The sequence below is a fragment of the Sciurus vulgaris genome (genome assembly GCF_902686455.1).
Source record: "Sciurus vulgaris genome assembly, chromosome: 1".
Taxonomy (NCBI): Eukaryota; Metazoa; Chordata; class Mammalia; order Rodentia; family Sciuridae; genus Sciurus; species Sciurus vulgaris.
Genome location: NC_136461.1, coordinates 174,022,041 through 174,038,607, shown reverse-complemented (window position 1 = coordinate 174,038,607; position 16,567 = coordinate 174,022,041). Strand labels below are relative to the sequence as shown.

The following is a 16,567-nucleotide window of genomic DNA, read 5'->3' as shown; positions in this document are numbered from 1 at the left end:
GCTATTCATGGCATAATTTTTTCTTTCTCTCTCTGGGTCATTGTTCCTATATTCCCTCTCAGACTAAAATACCTGTACACTCTATCTTCTCACTGTCCAATGTCCTCCATCTATCAAGGACTAAATTAAATGCTACCTTTCTCTGGGCCTTTTCATCTCTCAAGATGGAAAAACTCTCCCTTTTCTGAATACCAAAATTTAAAAGTAGGAATCTGTTTCATAGCTTTTATCACTGTATACCTCAAGTTATACTTATTTCTATACATATCTTCCCTGGTAGACACATTCCTTGAGAGAATGATTTCCATTTGGCTAAACTTTGGATTTTTTTTAGCACCTGGCATAGTATATACAACGAATGTTCAAAAAGGGTTGCTGAATGAATAATTCATAGATGAATGAATGAATACATACAAACCAGACTACTCAGCCCGTTTCTGGCACATTAAAGAGTCTCCACAATGAAGTACAAAAGTAAAAACAAGAACTCTGCAGTCAGACTTACTGGGAATCAAATCCTATCTCCATTAGTTATGAGTTGTTTGGCAAATTAATTTTTCTAACATCAGTTCCTATATCTCTAAAAAGGGATATTAACAGAGCTACTCTCATGAAATTATTTATCCTCTTCATGCTCAAAGAACTCTCCTGAAGGCAACTTTATGTTATGTTGTGACTAGAATCAGGTAAGTCATAGAGTCCTGCTATTATTTCCTAACAGTGGGTTATCTAAAGACAAGAAACCTCAAACTCAGATGTTCAGAAATACTGTGACCATAATTCAGTGAGTTCATCTGCTGCATGCCTGTCAAACTGGCCTTCTATGCATTCTATTATTATTATGTAAAAGAATTTCCTTGCTTCACTTCTCTTTGGATTTCCAGTGACCCTGCCCTTTGGTTTAGGAGACTCAAAACCAGGGGTGGAAGAGTTGTGGGAAGTGAGGTATGAATCTCTAACTGGCATATAAGAATCTCAGTGGAAGAGGCAAATGAATTTAGAAAAAGTGACTAAGACACCTGATGGGTGTTATGCTAATAACAAGTATAATTAGTATTTTAAAGGTAATTTTATTCAATCATCCAAATATATAGTTTGTGTGTGTGTGTGTGTGTGTGTGTATGTAGAGAGCCATAAATTTATAAAAGAAAATAATACCGATAATAATCTTTACGTTACCTTATTTTTCCATCTTAAAAAAACAAAAACGAAAACACCTCACTGATATTCCACAAGGGATAACATTCTGGTCCTGCCACTTAAATCAAGACTCTATGACCTGGCAATCTATTTAATGACCTAAGCCACATTTCCCTCATTTGTAAAATGAGGGTAATAAAATTTACATTGTTTTTAAGTACAATTAAGGATTTTGGACTTTAACTCTTTAGGTCAATGGTATATCTTTGAAGGGTTTTAAATAAAGAAGTGATATAGTTAAATTTACACTTTTCAAGGATTCTGGATATTGTACAGAATGGATTTTAAAAGGTTAAGTATGGATGCCATAAGACAAATTAAGAGCTCTGAGCTAGAAATGGTAATAACTTAGAGGCTGGTAGCACTGAAGATTCTTAAGACATAAAATTAGTAAGTCTAGTTGATTGATCAGATATGAGAAATGAGAGGAAATTATCAAGGATGATTCTGAGATTGCAGGCCTAAGCAATGATGTGGATGCTGATATCATTTCTGAAATGGGTAAAAGTCTGATTTGTTTCTCTAGGGAGAAGGTCTGTGGTATATGTGGGGTAAAGGAGGGAAGGTCAGTTCATCTTTGGACAAGCTGAGTTGGAGGCACCAATGAGCCTTTCTAATGGAAATACTGAGTAAGAAGTTGGTTATTCCAGAGAATAGCCAAGGGAATTTAACTGTGCTGATGCAAAGCTATAAGGCTGGGTCATCCAACCCTTTACCTTTTGTCAGGAGGGCATAATAGAAGGGAAGGCATTGAGGTTTAGGGTATTTATTTGCAGGACAATGTTTTAAGTGATGAGTTAAGAATATAAGCGCACTAAAAAATGATATGAAAACAGTAAGTTGATGGATAGGGAGAAATCAGAGAACTATACATAGGTTAACATATAAAGAATGACTGTAGAGGCAATTGTTGGGTAAGTAGGCTAGAGGGCTATAGGACTGTGAGAAAGATCACAATGCTGTAACAAATGATTTGGGAGGCGGAAAATAGATGATGTCAAGATCCAGGGCTTGCGTGTGGAAGTAAGTGGTAGATGGAATGGAGGAGATCACTGAGAGATGAGAGAAAGGCAGAGTTTGTGCTGGGTCACTCACATAGATGCTGCTAGAAGTGAAGATGAAGGAGGAAAGTTGTGAGCCAACGGCTTTTAGGAATGAGAAACAGTGCTCATAAAGTCACAACAGACATATGGAAAAATGCTCAACATCTCTAGTAATAAGAGAAATGCAAATCAAAACCACCCTAAGATTCCATCTCACCCCAATTAGAATGGCGATTATCAAGAATACGAGCAACAACAGGTGTTGGCGAGGATGTGGGGAGAAAGGTACACTCATACATTGCTGGTGGGACTGCAAATTAGTGCACCCACTCTGGAAAGCAGTGTGGAGATTCCTTAGAAAACTTGGAATGGACCCTCCATTTGACCCAGCTATCCCACTCCTTGGCCTATACCCAAAGGACTTAAAATCAGCATACTACAGAGACACAGCCACATCAATGTTCATAGCTGCTCAATTCACAATAGCCAGACTGTGGAACCAACCTAAATGCCCTTCAATTGATGAGTGGATAAAGAAGCTGTGATATATATATATACAATGGAATATTACTCAGCCATAAAGAATGATAAAATTATGGCATTTGCAGGCAAATGGATGAAATTGGAGAATATCATGCTAAGTGAGATAAGCCAATCTCAAAAAGCCAAAGGAAGAATGATATCGCTAATAAGTGGAGGATGACACATAATGGGGGGAGGGAAGGGTTAGTGTTAGAGTTAGGGTTAGGGAGGGGGGCAAGTATGGAGGAAGGAAGCTCTGTATAGAAGGAAAAGAGGGGTGGGAGGGGTGGGGGGAAGGGAAAAAATAACAGAATGAATCAAACAACATTACTCTATGTAAATTTATGATTGCACAAATTGTATGCCTTTATGCCATGTACAAACAGAGAAACAACATGTATCCCATTTGTTTACAATAAAATAAAAAAAAAATAAACATATAAAAAAAAGTCAGTGGAAGGCAACAACAAAGAAATGTAAGGATGGTATGATTAGATGGGATGAGGCAAAAAAGTAACAGGGATTTGACAGTAGGGTAGAGTCAAGGCAAGTGGCATTGATGAGCAGAGAGAACACCTTACGTCTTCTCACTAGAGAACAGGGATGTGAGAAATTACATAATCTCCACTTCATGTTGCTGTAAATAGGATTATAGTGGACACAATTTTATTTAAGGTAATAAAACAGAAGAAATGCTTGAAGAAGAGGGTGCTGGGGTTTAGGGAGCTCATTAACTTTAAAGTAGGTGTTCCAGAGGGCTCCAAGGAAGGGTATGAAAGGTGGAGGAGGAGGGAAGTTGGTAAGACTGGAAAAGAAAGACATTCAGATCAGTAAATAAAAGGGATACATTTTATAGTTTGGGTGGTGACTAGGAAAGTAGGAAGTATTGAAACTGCATTCTGATTTATGAGGTGCAGGGGCAGCAGTATGATTTTAAAAGTAGCCTACTGCTACTTCTTTAAGCCTGGCTTCAATGCCATGTGTTCTCAGACCAGTATCTTAAAGAACTATAACTATTTTGCCAATAAATTCATAGAACAAGGTCTAGTATATAGTATATACTTAATAAGTACTTTTAAATTAATCATTGTGGGCTGAGGATGTAGTTTGGGAATAGAGCATTTGCCCTGCATGGAGGAGGCCCTGGATTCACTCCCCAGCACTGCCCCCACTCCCAAAAAAGAAATAATAATGAATGAATGAAGATAGTTGCTGCTGAAAAGAGAACAACGTCACCTTCTTTAGCCATCTTATTCTAAAAAGGACTTTTATGTATTTACTGGTTCATCCACTCAAGTCATTTTGCCATTGCATTCATTGTTAACAAACTTCAGTGCACTAATCTTTTGTCTTTCTGTTAAAAGTTGACATTGCTCAGCTAATCTCTAGGTTAGTAGTGACATAATTAAACTAAAAATCTAATGTGGTCATATTATGCTTACAGCTTCATATGGTAGCAATTAATTTTTCTCAAGGAAAACTCTGGGTTCTATTTTGTGTGATCTATTTAAAATAACTTTATTATGTGCTTTTAGATTTGAAAGAGATGATAGGAATGATCTTTAGTTACATATCTATAACTCAGGATTTATTACTAATGCCTGTACTGAATAACGTGAAGGAAAGATGACTATTCCAAGAAAGTTTGGTTGCCAAAAAATAGTTTAGAAAGCCTGAATATCTAGTACTGAGTCATGGGAAGTGGGAACAAGTAAATTGGTTTCACTGGAAAACATTCCACATGTAACACATGGTACATTTCAAATGACTGTCAAGATTATATATTTTTTTATTACATTTTGTTTTCCTATCCATTATTTGACAGGACCTAAAAAATTAGCCAGCCATACATAATAAACTGTACTCTAAGCATATGTGGTCTTTGCATATATTTTAGGTTGTATATCTGCCAGTTGGTAAGAGCACATCTATTTTTGCATTTAAAATGTTATTCCACAATTTGTTTCCATTTGATGGCTAATTTGGGAGGATTTGCATGTGTGTTGGCCATTTAAAAATATTTTTGGTACAAAGGATATTTTGGCACTTAATTTGTTTTTATTACTTAGTAGTACTGCCAAGACTATTAGCAGGGTTACAACTGCCCATCTGTCCTTGTGGATGAACAGCTCTGACTTCTTTGTGCAGGGGCTGCTGAAGGTAGGCAATTATGTTCTTCTTCCCATTCAATCCCACTAGACCACCTAGAAAAATGATACAGAAGTGTCTTCCCTGTTGATGTGTCCGTAATAAAGAGATGGTAGATACAAAGAGAGATCTAACAACTGATGCATCCTTTTAGTCTGCTTCAATTGTCCTTTCCTTTGTCTTATGACAAAATAGGTTAGCTGCCCATGGAGGGTTTATAAATACGAGAGGGTTTCCATTCTGGACTTAGTTACTAAAGTTTAGCTGCAGGAGAGATTACTACCTTCATCACTCCTCCCACATGTCTAGATTTCCCAGGATGCCAAGGCAACAGGTGATTGTAACAGAGGGAAGCACAGCTTCCACCACCATCTGTGCTTCTAGGAGTAGCAGCAGTAGTCATGGCAGCTGGAGAGGAGAAGGAAGACACTACCTTTTAAACAGCACTTTACACTTTACTAAGATTTTTCTTATATATTATTTTAGGAAAATATTATTTCCACTTTCAGATAAGTTAACTGTGGTTCAGAGAAGTTAGGTAATCTGCTCAAAACTACACATTTAGTTAAGTGACAGATCTTTGGCTGTAAATACTGTTCTTTAAACAAATCATCTCTAGATTAAAGAAAAATAGACTCATGTCATTTACAATTTCCAGTTCTGGATTCTTTAAAGTAGAATCTCAGGAAACAAATAATGTAGAATACATTTTGACTTTTGTCATTTATCTCAGTCATTCATAGGTACTTTAATTTGGCAAGTATTTATTTTTTAGCACTTTTTGTCATCTCATTGTGTTCTGGTCTCTATGGTTTTCTCCCTTATATGTAATGTATCACTTCTTTCTTATTGCTTTCAAGAGTCTCTGTCTTTTTTTTTTTTAGCTGCTTGTTCAGTAAGTTTATTATCTCTATCTGAAAAAACTTCATAGAAAAACTGTTGTTTGGTTTAGTTCTCAGCAGCCCATTCCTAAGGTCTGAGGAAGGAAGCTCTCCTCTTTAGAGATACCTGATCTTTTTCCTGGGCAAGGGACATTTTAGGAGGGTCCACCTCTTCTTTTTAACTTCTCTCTTGGGCTTCTTCTCATAGACTGGATTCTCTTGTATAGCAGAATGAGCTTTCTTACACATCTCCATCATGTCAGGGGTAACACTGTTCTTTATATACTGAGAGAATTGTTTCTTGTAAGCACCTTCATCTTCTTCCATTAGATAACACATATAATCTGCAACATTTTGACCATGATGTGCTTCCAAGATACTTCTGCACTGAACTCCTTGCCTTCAGAATCATAACCAGGGAATTGTTTGGTACTGAGGGATAGATAAGCCTCCATCCACAGCTCCCTTCAAGGCCCCAAAGACTTTACTGCCAGTTGCAGTTCTAGCAAGGCATGCATTCAAATGACAGATGAAGGCACCAGATTCATCATCAATGCTTTCCACATTGTATTCATCTCCAATCACCTCCACTTGGCCTTCATAGATCTTGTCCGTACCAAACCTACTGTGAAGCTGGCGGGCCAGCAACAAGCCCATATAATACGCTGCAGCATAATTTGTTAGGCCATCTTTCACACTATATTTTGTTCATGTGCATATGCTGTGCAGATTATCAAATCCCCCTCTATAAGAGCATAAGCAATCTGGCAAATGATATGTTACATGAACTATCAACCTGTATTTGGGTGTGTTGTACTTATTTTTGTCCCTGGTAACCAAGCATTTCCAAGCATAGTAATCAGTTTTACCCTCTCATCTTCTAAATTTCACTTGGTATCTCTTAAAGTGGCCTCATTCTTGACAACTTTAACAAACCCCATCCTGCAGAACAGAGACCCGATCCGTGGCTCCACACAGACCTCAAGATTCTTTGTCTTTTGACGGCTTGAATCTAGGGGTGGGTATCTTTGAGTTAATGCTACTTGGAGGTCATTGGGTTTCTTAGATGCATAATGTCTCATTCAATTTGACTGAAAGTATTCAGTCATTATTTGTTTAAATATTCTTTGTTCCTCTCCCATTCTCTTTTCTTCTGGAACTCCCATTATGCATATAATGGTACACCTGATGATGTACCACAGGTCTCTGAGGCTCTGTTCATTTCTCTTCGTTCTTTTTTTCTTCTTCAGAATAATCTCAACTGACCCATTTTCACTTACTGGTTCTTTCTTATGTCTACTCAAGTCTACTGTTTAGTTTCCAAGTGAATTTTTATTTTGGTTATTATGCTTTTCAACTCTGGAATTTCTACTTGTTTTTAAAAATTATTACAGGTTGAGTATACGTCATCTGAAAATCCAAAATGCTTCAAAATATGAAACTTTGAGTGTTGGCCTAATTCTACAGTGGAAAATTCCACATGCAACTTCATGATGGGTTGTAGTCAAAACAGGCTCACAACACGGTGTGAAAAATTATGAAAGATATGGCTTAAGATTGCCTTTATGCAGTGTATATATCTGAAATATAAGTAAATTACATGTTTAAACACAGGTCCTGTCCCTAAGATATCTCATTATATGTATGTAATTTTTTAATTTTTTAAACAAGAATCTGACATCCAAAACACTTCTGGTCCCAGACATTTTGGATAAGAAATATTGAAGCTTGCATTTTTCTATATTGATACTTTCCATCTGGACATTCCAATATCCCCCTTTAGTTCTAAAGACATAGTTTTCTTTAGTTCTTTGAACACATTTCAAACAGCTGATTTAAACTGTTTGTTTAGTAAGTCAAACATCTAGGCTTTATCTTTACATGTCACACTTTTTTTTAATTTGTTTTTTTTTTAGATGTTGACAGTCCTGTATTTTATTCATTTATTTATATGTGGTGCTGAGAATCAAACCCAGTGCCCCACATATGCTAGGCAAGTGCTCTACCACTGAGCTACAACCTCAGTCCCCACTTTCTTACTTCTTTGTATCACTCATAAATTTTTGTTGGAAATTTGATATTTTAAATGATGTAAAATTTTATAATACTAATAACATTAGGTATGCTTAATATAAACATTATTTATAACTTATTTATAAACAATGAAAATTATAAAAATCAGATTTTGACCCTTTCTCAGGGTTTATCATCATTGTGATTTGTTTCAGTTGTTGTTTGTTGATATCTACAAACTAATTTTGTAAGGTCTGATATTTATTGTTGCTATGATATGGATGTTGTTTGTCCCTGTGAAGGTTCACATGATGGGAGCTTGGTCACCACTATGACAGTGTGGGAATTGGTGAACCTTTGAGAGGTGGGGCCCAGAGGCAGATCTTTAGGTCACCGAGGGCATGCCCTCAAAAAGGATCAAGTCACTCTTGTGGTACACTGGTTAGTTCTCACAAGGTGATTGCTATGAAAGCCTGAGCCTGGTCTCTCCTATATTGAAATACGACCACACAGTTCTGCCTTCACACAATAATTGGGGATTCTAGTTATAAATGGGTTCAAATGTCTTTTTAAATATAAAGACCACTTTTCATATCAGTTATTTATAATTAACAACAGGAGACACATCCTCAGCTACAGTCCTAGCCCTAGAATCTATGTTTCGTTTCTACTTAATTGTAAAAGTCTATCATTTAATCATGCAATAAAATATAAATGTTTGTAGTCTCCATTGTTTCTGCATATATTTCTTTTTGTATGTATGTGCTTATAAGTTGACTTTGAACAAGGAAAAGAAAAGCTTCTATGCATCTTCAACTAATAGAAGTTACACCAAAAAAAAAAAAAAAAACAGCCTTGTAACATTGGAACCAGTTGAGAAACCACAAGTATTCAAATGCAGGAAATCATGATTTTATAACATTCTAATGTGATCTGCTCTTGGGAAACAAAGTTAACTAAACTCTATTTCTGAACAGGAAATATTTCAGTGTACAGTTGTAATACATTGTGGTGAAGGGTACAGCTGCAGATTTTTCACCTGTAATGCCCCACTGGTATTGTGGCTTACTGCATTGCATCAAGACTGCCTTCCTGTCCGGAAAACCCTCTAAGTACAAACAAGTTTCTAACTCCAGATTTTATTTTCCCTTGGTATCAGAATATGGTAATTTAAGAGCCCTGAGAAATACTTCTTAGCCTTTAAAAGGAAATGTGTAACATTCTTTTATTAAGATCTGTGTTTGGGTTGTTTTTTAAAAAAACTTAACATATGACCCAGTTATCTTATCAACTGATCAAGCTACCAGGTTTCAAGCAAATGCAGGTGTGTCATATGACATTCTTCAAGATTATATTTTTTCTTAAAGAGAAATAATAAAAATATATTAAGACTTTCTGAGTCAAAATTGCCTCAAAATAGGGCAACTTTACTATTTCAGGGTTTCTTTTTATCTGACTAAAAACCCTAAATTCACACTGTGCCTTGGTCTCATTTCTAACTATTTAGGTATTTTACTCATTTATATCAAACACAGTTAAATGTACATGATATACTTTAAAAGTCAACAAATAACTTGTTCACTTGCAAATGGGTGAAACAGACTTTTCAATTATACTTTTCAATTACACTTATTGAATAGATTTTTGTATATGTATCACATGCTTACTTATAATTTAATAAATATTTTGTAAGTATCATACTTACTTATAAAATATTTATTAAATATTCCCATGGTAAGTGCAAGATAGGAATATGACGGTCAGCAAGACAGACATACATAATTCTTAACTTCATAGAGCTTATAAAGAAATAGTAAACAGTCAAGTACCTGGTGTTGCCAGCAGTGATTTTAAGTGTTTTTTTAAAAATATGCTTTTTCCAGAAATGTACTTATTCTATACTTTTCTGATACATATGAATCTGTCTTTATAATCGGATAGTCTAAATCAATGTGATTTAACTATTTATCAGGGGCAGAGGTCACCTTGTAAGTGCATAGCAAAGTCCTATCTTTTCACTAGATCTTCTATAGAGCTGCTGATAAGTAAGCAAGAGAGACTCATGTGATTTTGACTCTGATGGAGGTGCTAATGGGAAGAAAAATTACTTGTAGACATGTAACAGGAGGTAGGAAGAAGAAAAAGTATGAAAGAAAAAAAGAGGGGACTGGTACAATCAACTTCTGAGTAAGGAATAGCGTAGCTTTGAAAACAGTAACTTTGTTTGGCCTCTGGTATTCTGGGTAGATATCCTAGGAGAATAAATCTTAGAATGGTCATAATGGGATTATGTGCAATATTCTATAGAATTAAGCACAATCTGGTCCTCTTTCCCCAGACTACTCTTCTATTTTAATACTACATATGTCTTTAGCCATCATCAGCTTGTTTTCATCAGTGTTTCTTGAAGTCTCATATAATCTTTCAAATCTACTCACTACACTACCTCTCAGAAAAACAACCTCCCCAAACAACCCTTAATAATCCAAATTAAAAGTTCTTCTGAACTTCTATAATATATATGGTGCTTACAGTACTTAGTAATACTATCTTATTATCTGTGCATATTTCTACATATGGAGCTCCTGTCTGTGAATCTCTAGGACTACCTGCTTCTCCTTAATTGTACCCTGTGGCAGAATAAGCACCAATCCTGGATATCTTATATCTTAACTTCTTATCAGACTTATTGGATGGTTTTCTTTGTCATTAGCCTACTCAGAGATCCACCAAACAGCTAATGATGACAGCATGTAAAGTCCAGACTATAAAGAAGATGCAGACAGGGTTTTACTTTAGCCATGATGTTTTAGGAGGCAGTCTTGATACATTAAACTAACCTTATTCTATTTCATCTTAAGCTTCCACTTAGTCATGGTCAACACCACCAAGTAAATGTTAGGTACTAGAAATCAAAGAAAATATCATACAAATTCTCTCTTCAAGAAACCCAAAGTAAACAGAAATCAGTAATATGAGGGTTCAAAAGGAGGGCAATGTTCCTAGTCAGCTGAGATAGAGGATATTATGGACAGCTTTGTGGAGGAAAACTGAAGAAACGAATACGTAAAAATAACAAATCCACACATATATAAGATGCATTTGATCTTTTCAGGGTTCATTTTAAGGCCTTTCCTACCTTTGAAATATTTCATCATGAATGAATACAAAATACATTTAATTTAAACTAAATGTGAGTTGTTACATTTAAAACATCCATAAATCTGACTGACAAGACATGACAATGTGGGCTGGGGATGTAGCTCAGCAGTAGAGCACTTGCTTTGCTCTACTAGTCTACACAAGGCTCTGGGTTTAATCTTCAGCACAGCAAAAAACAAAATCATGCACAAAAACAAAAAGAACAAAATGATAATGTAACTGGCACAAACCACAATGTACTCTCTGTTTAAAAATGGATATGTATTTCAATGTAAACACCCAAATGAGAAAACATTATTTTTTGTCATTGTGTAATTTAAATTTTGTTCATGACATATAAAACTACATAGAATTTTGAAAAATGTTTTTTAAATCTGATAAAGTAAATATGAGCAAAGTGTACAGTTTTTTTTAAATAATCATATTCATCAGTGACCATCTTAATACTGCAGCCCCAAAGTGGAATGCAAAAAAAAAAAAAAAAGTAGTCAGGCACATATATGATATATAGCATCACAAAGAAACAAGAAGGTCTTTGACATTGTCATGATCCTTTTCCTATTGTCTGTCATGTTAAAGTTGCCTGAAATAATGATTTATAGTAGTTCAGTGTGAATTAACCTTAAACTTAAAAAGACTAAAAAGAGTAGCCATAGGGTGTTAGAAAACGTCTGCTTACAAACCAACTAAACATACCAAACCACAGTTTGTCCACTTAGTTTGTTTTTAGGCTTCAGGTAGCTAGGGGAACAAAGAATGCTCTCATACATATCTATAATTCTCTAAGTCTTGCAAAATCTTCTCTTAGAAAATCTAAGAAGAGGCAAATTTCCTGGACTGTAATGACTAGCTATTTCTTCATGAATTTGCAGATAGAATTTCTGGCTGTACTGACCACCATTATTTGGTGGTGACCTATGTCCTATTAAATGGATCATCATGTAGAAAGAATGTAATGTGGAAAAGATGAGTTTTGGGAATGTGTTTGAGACAATTTAGTTAAATTCATAACGTCATATGTTAAAATAAAAGCTACAGACACCTAGTTTCCTGTTTAGGGGTATGAAACAGACTATTTGTGGGGTATTTTTCCCTTAAGATTCATGGAAATGGAAAAAATTAAAGTGTAAAATACAAAATAAACAAATAACCTGGACAAGGATGACAACAACCCTGTCAACAACCAGTGGTACCCATAGATACACTTAAATTTGCACAGAATAATCAGGAACTTTCTTGATTATTACCCTCTCTTATTCTCTTCACCTGGTCCTACTACCGAAAAGGGAAAAATATTCTTAGAACAAGCTGCTCTTCAAAAAGCAAAAAGAACCATAAAGAAAAAAAATTCTCCCTAATATAACCAATTTTAAAAGTTTAGGATGCAATTAAAAATGGCATTAATTTTAGAGACTTTTCCCCTCACTAAAAAAAAAAAAAAAATAGCTTACTTAAAAATACAAACATTTTGCCATGTCTTACATAATTACACAACATTTTAAAGGTTTTAGGTTCTATTTTATAATTCTTGACATGTAAAAACTGATAATTGGAAAGAGCAGCAGAATGATTTTACTTTTGATAAAATAATATAGGATTATAGATTCTCTACAAGGTAAAATCTGGCACAGGTCTGAGGAACTCAGGGCTGGCTGCATTCACTTGAATGTAATGAACACTCCCCCTGCCCCAACTATTTCTCCCCAACTAGAACCTCACTTAACAGTTTGATCTGAGTATTTTAAAGAATTTTTTTTTTTTTTGGCTAAAAGTCAAATTCAAGACTTTTTTTTTGGTATAACAACATATCTATTTCTAACTTCTGGCATGCTTTTCTCTCTGGATCCCATCCCTGACAGACATCTGTATTTTGTAACTTTTCCTACATTCTGGCTCTGAAGACACTCTGAGTTCTGGCCCAATAATCCTCTTCTGTTTGAATTCATTAGTGTGAGAACTTCAGGGCTGAAAAGGATTTTGGGAGGTCATATGAACATCAACTTGCTGCTCTGTACAAGATAAACTCCAAACCATGAAAACAAAAGATGTGTAAACACTTGAAGAAAATGTGTTATAATGCAGTTTTTTATTTCATATAAATGGCATTTGGTGAACATCATGACTTTCTATAAAATGAACTACCATTGTTTCTATAAAATGAGCTTACATTGTTAGCTCATTAAAGGGACATTTAACGCTGGAATTGCTTTGAGTACTACTAAGCTTATATGACACTAGCATCACTTTACTAGAAACAGTACAAATGCAATTGATGTCATTTTCATTCAGCCTGGTTATAGTTTACTTTATCCATTTCTCAATGAATGTTTTCAAGGTTAACTTTTCACAAAACAATTCCCCAAGTCTACATAACTGGGTCCACTTACTTACTGTATGACTTGAGAAAATTAATTTCTTTATTTCTAGTTTCCTTACCTATCAAACTGTAGTAATATATGAAATGCACAAGATTTGGGGAAGAACAAGGCAAAAAAGATAGGTAAATTGTCAATCATAACTTCTGACATGCAGAAATGCTCAATAAATGCAGGTTGCCTCTTTTAGTAAAAAATACAATGAAGTTACTTTCTGGGGTTTGGGGAAACTGCTGACAAACCATGGTACACATCACTGGGTGCTAAAACCACTATTTAAAAGGTTGATGGGGACTTTATAATGATAGGTGAGACTGAAAACACCTGACCAATTTTAGCGTAAGTGACATAAATAGGCATATGTGCCTCTGCCATAATGCAAAAGGATACCTAGGAAGTATGTTTTAAAAAAAATCCAACTTATATCTAATTAAGCTTCTATAACAACGATAATGTTACAGAAAATATGGTGGATAGAGGAACATGTTTAAAAATATTATAAAGATACAATGAACCCACAATTCAAAATAGGGAAAATTTTCCAGGCCAAATGATCCAAATATTTCAGCAAATAAATGGCATGGTGGGGGGTAGAGAGGAAACCATTATCGCATAAAAGAGACTGAAGAAACATATCATATGAACCACAGTGAGATTTTGATTCAGAAAAACCTACTCTAACAATACAGTTTGGGGATAACAGGAGAGAATTAAAACTACACTAAATTTTATGTGCACAAGGAATCACTACTTTTGTTGGCACTAATAATAAAGGTAAAATGATATGATATCTGAAACTTCTTTTACAATACAGCAGAACAACAATAACATCATTAATAAAAACTGAGGGATACAAATAGGAAAAGAAGAACTCAAACTATCTCTGTTCGATGATGATATGATTATATATTTAGAGGAACCAGGAAATTCCACCAGAAAACTTTCAGAACTCATAAGTGAATTCAGTAAGGTAGCAGGTTACAAGATCAATGCTCATAAATCCAATGCATTTTTATACATAAGTGATGAATCTTCAGAAAGAGAAGTTAGGAAAACTACCCCATTCACAATAGCCTCGAAAAAAATAAAATACTTGGGAATCAATCTCACAAAAGAGGTGAGAGACCTCTACAATGATAACTACAGAATACTAAAGAAAGAAATTAAAGAAAACCTTAGAAGATGGAAAGATCTCCCATGTTCTTGGATAGGAAGAATTAATATTGTCAAAATGGCCATACTCCCAAAAGTGCTATACAGACTCAATGCAATTCCAATTAAAATCCCAGTGATGTACCTAACAGAAATAGAGCAAGCAATCATGAAATTCATCTGGAAGAATAAGAAACCCAGAATAGCTAAAGCAATCCTTAGCAGAAAGAGTGAAGCAGGGGGTATCGCAATACCAGATCTTCAACTCTACTACAAAGCAATAGTAACAAAAATAGCATGGTGTTGGTACCAAAATAGAAAGGTAGATCAATGGTACAGAATAGAGGACACGGACACAAACCCAAATAAATACAATTTTCTCATTAGACAAAGGGGCCAAAAATATGCAATGGAGAAAAGATAGCCTCTTCAACAAATGGTGCTGGGAGAATTGGAAATCCATATGCAACAGAATGAAACTAAACCCGTATCTCTCACAGTGCACGAAACTAAACTCAAAATGGATTAAGGACCTCGGAATCAGACCAGAGACCCTGCAGATTATAGAAGAAAAAGTAGGTCCAGATCTTCAACATGTCGGCTTAGGATCAGACTTCCTCAACAGGACTCCCATAGCACAAGAAATAAAAGCAAGAATCAATAACTGGGATAGATTCAAACTAAAAAGCTGTCTCTCAGCAAAGGAAACTATCAGCAATGCGAAGAAAGAGCCTACAGAGTGGGAGAAAATCTTTGCCAATCATACTTCAGATAGAGTACTAATCTCCAGAATCTATAAAGAACTCAAAAAACTCTACACCAAGAATGCAAATAACCCAATCGACAAATGGGCTAAGGAAATGAACAGACACTTCACAGAAGATCTACAAGCAATCAACAAACATATGGAAAAATGTTCAACATCTCTAGTAATAAGAGAAATGCAAATCAAAACCACACTAAGATTCCATCTCACCCCAATTAGAATGGCGATTATCAAGAATACAAGCAACAACAGGTGTTGGCGAGGATATGGGGAGAAAGGTACGCTCATACATTGCTGGTGGGGCTGCAAATTAGTGCAGCCACTCTGGAAAGCAGTGTGGAGATTCCTTAGAAAACTTGGAATGGAACTACCATTTGACCCAGCTATCCCACTCCTTGGCCTATACCCAAAGGACTTAAAATCAGCACACTACAGAGATACAGCCACATCAATGCTCATAGCTGCTCAATTCACCATAGCCAGATTGTGGAACCAACCTAGATGCCCTTCAATTGATGAATGGATAAAGAAACTGTGGTATATATACACAATGGAATATTACTCAGCCATAAAGAATGATAAAATTATGGCATTTGCAGGCAAATGGATGAAATTGGAGAATATCATGCTAAGTGAGATAAGTCAATCTCAAAAAACCAAATGATGAATGATCTCGCTGATAAGTGGATGATGACACATAATGGGTGGTGGGAGGGGTTAGTGTTAGGGTTAGGGAGGGGGGCAAGAATGGAGGAAGGAAGGACTGTATAGAGGGAAAAGAGGGGTGGGAGGGTGGGGGGAAGGGAAAAATAACAGAATGAATCAAACAACATTACCCTATGTAAATTTATGATTACACAAATGGTACACCTTTACTCCATGTACAGAGAAACAACATGTATCCCATTTGCTTACAATAAAAAAAAAAAAAAAAAAACTGGTGAAGAAGTCGGGCACGATGGCATCTGCCTATGTTCCCAGTTATAAGGGAGTTTGAGGCAGGAGGATCCTATTTTCAAGACCAGCCTGTGCAACTTAATGGAACCCTGTCTCAAAAAAAACAAACAAGCAAACAAACAAACAAACAGGACTGTGGGTGTAGCTCAGTGGTAGAGCATTTGCCTAGCATATGTGAAATCCCGGGTTCAAACCCCAGTAAAACAAGCACACACACACACACACACACACACACACACACACACACATGCAAGGAGAAATTAGGTGTAACAAGGACAACTGGATATTGGTAATTACCAAGATGGGTGAGAGACTATTCAAAGTTAATTATACTAATCACTCTACTTT

General features: G+C 35.6%; 1 protein-coding gene and 1 pseudogene across 2 annotated transcripts in view; both read right to left on the bottom strand.

Moving 5' to 3' along the window:
- LOC306653220 (intermembrane lipid transfer protein VPS13B-like) overlaps positions 1-16,567 on the bottom strand; it is a gene marked incomplete at its 5' end in the record, with an annotated part of 899,457 nt that overhangs the window by 112,405 nt on the left and 770,485 nt on the right.
- LOC306656533 (large ribosomal subunit protein uL18-like) lies at positions 5,731-15,746 on the bottom strand (annotated as a pseudogene). The gene has a single exon. The product of its transcript is annotated as a large ribosomal subunit protein uL18-like (transcript).